We start from the raw sequence: 4,135 nt of genomic DNA, 5'->3' as shown, positions 1-4,135 counted from the left end.
CTGAGAGATATGATAGCATTGATTACACTGACCTGTGGGGATGTTCCGTGAGGCATACGGTGGTATTTTGAAGTGGTTTTCAGGCTCACAGACAGTGATAGGAGCGTCATCCATACTTTTCTCCAGTTCTATGACCCGGGCTTGAGATGCTTCGTGTTCCCGGATTACTTATTGGGACCCTTGATGGAGGATTATGCTAGCATCCTGAGTATTCCGATCAGAGATCAGATTCCGTTCTATGTCACTAAGGGGAACCTGATGCTGTTGAGATTTCTCGTGCTCTTTATTTGAGCCCAGAGATGATTAAGGGGGGTTTGAAGGAGAAAGGAAAGTTGCCCGGTTTCATTTGAGTTTCTTGGAGGCTAAAGCCAAGGAGCATGCTGTTGTGGGTAATTGGAGGTCGTGTGTGTGCTTTGCTTGCTGTGAGCATTTATGGGACCATCATGTTCCCTAATCAGGAGAATTTTGTAGATATTAATGACATGGGTGTTATGCAGAGGAATCCCATTCCCACTCTGGTTGGGGATGTGTATTATCGGTCCATAATCGGAACGAGAAGCGGTGTGGGGGATTTATCCGGTGTTGTGCTCAGTTGTTGTATAAATGGTTCATGGGGTATTTGCTTCCAGAGGTGCCTTTGCTTTTCTTGACCCTACTGTCAAGTGGTCAGTCAGGTTGATGGGTTTGCGGGCCAAGGACATAGCTTGGACTCACAATGGTATGGCTGGACGAGATTTCATTTACAGTTGTGGAAGTCTTCCCAATGTGCCTCTTATAGGAGTTAGGTTGCATTAATTACAACCCGGTGCTTCTTAGGAGACAGATGGGGTTTGCTGAGGAGGGTCCTCCACTCGGGCGAGAAGTTCAGGAGTCTTTCTACTTCCCAATTGAGGGTAATCAGACACAGTTGAGGCAAGGTGTCTGATGAATGGCGTGATATTCAGAGGAAGGGCAAGGTTCCTTTTGGTAAGGTTAACAGCAGGTCTTTTCCTCCATTCGATGATTGGCTTAGGAAGAGGATTGAGCTCACACATCTACCATTTCCTGGAGGTGATCCTTGGTGTCCTTTGATTGAAGGGCCGGGCCATTCGTCTGTCAGTATGGAAGAGTTCCTTGAGATGAAGAAGCCAGAGATCAGCTGCAAGCAGAGAAGACTGAGTTGGAGATGAGTGTTGCTAGAATTCAGATGGCTAATCAGGAAATCAAAGGGAAAATAGAAGATTAGGATAAGAGACACGCTATTGAGGTGAAGCGCTTTGAGATAGACACCGCTTATTATCGGAAGGTCAGCCAAGCTTTGGAGTCGTCTACAAAGGAGCACGACATCACTAAGGAGAAGTTTGTTAGAGCCTTGAGGGATATTGAAGATGAGAAGAGGAGACAAATCCTTGTGAGAGATCAGAGGGAAGACAGAGTTAGAGTCCTTATTGCTGAGTGGGAGGCAAAGTTGAAGATTAAGGAAGCAGAGAACGTGAAGATCATTGTCGAGAGAGATCACTATCTTGCTGAGAGGGATCATTACTTCAGACAGATGAAAATTCACCAGAAGGAGATAGGGAGATTGCAGCAGGAGAACACTGAGCTCAGGTTCGTCGTGAATTTACCAAGATGGTTGATGATGCAGAGTCGTCTGTGGGGCCTTCATCAGATTAGACCTTTCTTATTTGTGTTAGATTACTGTCAGGCCTGTTGACAGATTCACTTGCTTGTATTTTCTTTTCTGATTCTGGAGAATTGTATTTGATTTGTATCAGACTCGATGTATGACTCTCGCACATATGGCGCCCTTTTGATATACAATGGTTATTTTCATTCGGTGATCAATCTTCAAGCTTTATTTGCTTTCATGTATGTTCTCACATCGACACACGTGGTTGGGTGGTATCTCTGCTAAATCATATATCCCTGATCTGTATGATGAAATCAAATGATGAATGTCAGAATATTGCTGACGGATTATTATCTGTCGATGAAACCAGGATCGAAAAGACAGAGTGTTCCTCATATGGATAGACATTGCATTCATGCATGAATCATAATAACTTGTCTTCTATTTGTAGTGTCGGTTTCTAACGTGCTTGGTTGTTTCAGGAGTCATTGCTCGTGCGCGTAGAGTCATTCCCTTGCAACAACCCGTCGTACAGATACTTTACCAGACGCAATACACCCAGGCTGATGGATCTACCCAACGCAGATTTTCTCGAGCTGAAGGAGGGAAAATGAACGAACTGATTAATGTCATGCAAGGGTTTGCCGTCAGGCAAGAAAGCACTTGCTGATAAGGTGGAGAAGCTCGAGCGGGCTTCAGCTGCCAACAGTGGTATCAACTTGGAGGGTGTCTCCAAACCATGGCCTTGGTGGTTCCAGGGATGGAGGAGATCTTGGAAAAAAAAAGACAACTGCGGGCGGGCGTGGTGATCAATAATGGGGGTGGTTGGTGCTGCCACGAGTGGTAGACCAGGTCCGATGGGCAATAATTTGAAGGACAATCTGTTTCCTCCTTTCTTTGGGGCTGAGGAGGATAGAGAAGAGGACAGAGAAGCAGACCAATTCTCCATGTTAAATGAACAATTTGGCCATATGGTGTTCAACCACAAAACAAAGAGATTCAGGTGCTGGCGGAGAGATAAGGGCATTGGAAAGCCATGCTACTCCAGTGTTTGTTAATATGTCGAATATGGGGCTGGTTGAGGGGATGTGATTCCACAGAAGTTCAAAGTGCCTGCGTTTGACAAGTATAATGGGAGTTCTTGCCCGGAAACTCACCTTCAGACCTTCGTCCGTAAGATTTCTGCTTATACCATGGATCAGAAGCTGTGGATGTACTTCTTCCAAGACAGTTGTCTGGAGGGTCTTTGGAATGGTACACCAAGCTGAAATCTTCTGACATTAAAAGCTGGCAAGATCTTGGTGATGCATTCTTTAAACAGTACCAGTTCAACGCTGATATGGCTCCTAGTGTACCCAGCTGCAGGGTATGTCTCAGAAGCCTAAGAGGGGTTTAAAGAATATGCCCAGAGGTGGAGGGGAGCTGGTTGCCGAGTCCAACCACCGTTGGTAGAACCGAGAAATGTCAGATCTGTTTATGGGTACCCTTCAGGGGACATTTGCAGAAAGGATGGTTGGTTGCCCGGTTACCAATTTTGCTGATATAGTGGTGGCTGAGGAAAGAATTGAAAGTTGGTTGAAGCTGGGGGAAGATACAGGGTAATGCTTCATCGTCTGGATGAAGAAGCCTTTGGAAATGGTCAGAGGAAGAAGGAGGGTGATACCAGCGCTGTGTATACCCAAAGAGGACAAAGTAGGGATCGTTACTACCAGCACATGTGCTGCGGTAACCATTCCTGCTGATAATCAGCCTGCACAAAGCAGCATCAACAACCGCAAAACACGACAGCCATTTCAACAGAGACCGCAGAGGGGGGGTATCAGGTGCGAGGGCGATGAATGATCGTCAATTCGATAGACCACCTGGACCTATTCATTCTTGCTTAAAAAGTTGAAGGATTTGGGGTTGGTCCAGCTGAGGACGTGGCTCCGTTGAGACTGATCAGAGGCTCCCAGTTTTGATGAGAACGCCAAATTGAATTTCACTCAGGTGCTGTAACACCCTTCTAAACTACCCCAAATATTAATTAAAACAACATATATAAATCAGAGTAATTATGCCATTTAAGGGTGTCACACAAACACTTTCACACCATGTTCCAAATTATCCGGTCATGCTCATTTATTTAATCAAATAAAACATTTGCATAATCCGCAGCGGAATAAAATCCAACATCAAAACAAAACATGTAACACATTCATGTAAACTTATTCAACATCAACAGTGAAAAACAGGTAAAACATCCCGTCCCGATGTTACATCTATCAGAGCATGACCACTAAGGAACTACACTAGACTCCAAGGACTAGCTTCTACTCAATCACGGCTCGTTACCCTGAAAATAGGTAAGGTGAGTTCCTCAATCGATATACAAGCATTATAAACATCATGTAATGCTAAGTAAATCCACATTTCTCACCCTAATCATATACACTTTCAGTAACGGCACACCACTCAACATCATACTCAACAGTAACATAAAGACCATGTATAATCTCAACTCATACTCACATCAACACAAAACAC

Source organism: Lathyrus oleraceus, chromosome 3 (assembly GCF_024323335.1).
Source record: "Lathyrus oleraceus cultivar Zhongwan6 chromosome 3, CAAS_Psat_ZW6_1.0, whole genome shotgun sequence".
NCBI lineage: Eukaryota > Viridiplantae > Streptophyta > Magnoliopsida > Fabales > Fabaceae > Lathyrus > Lathyrus oleraceus.
Note: the sequence above shows the minus strand (reverse complement) of the source record.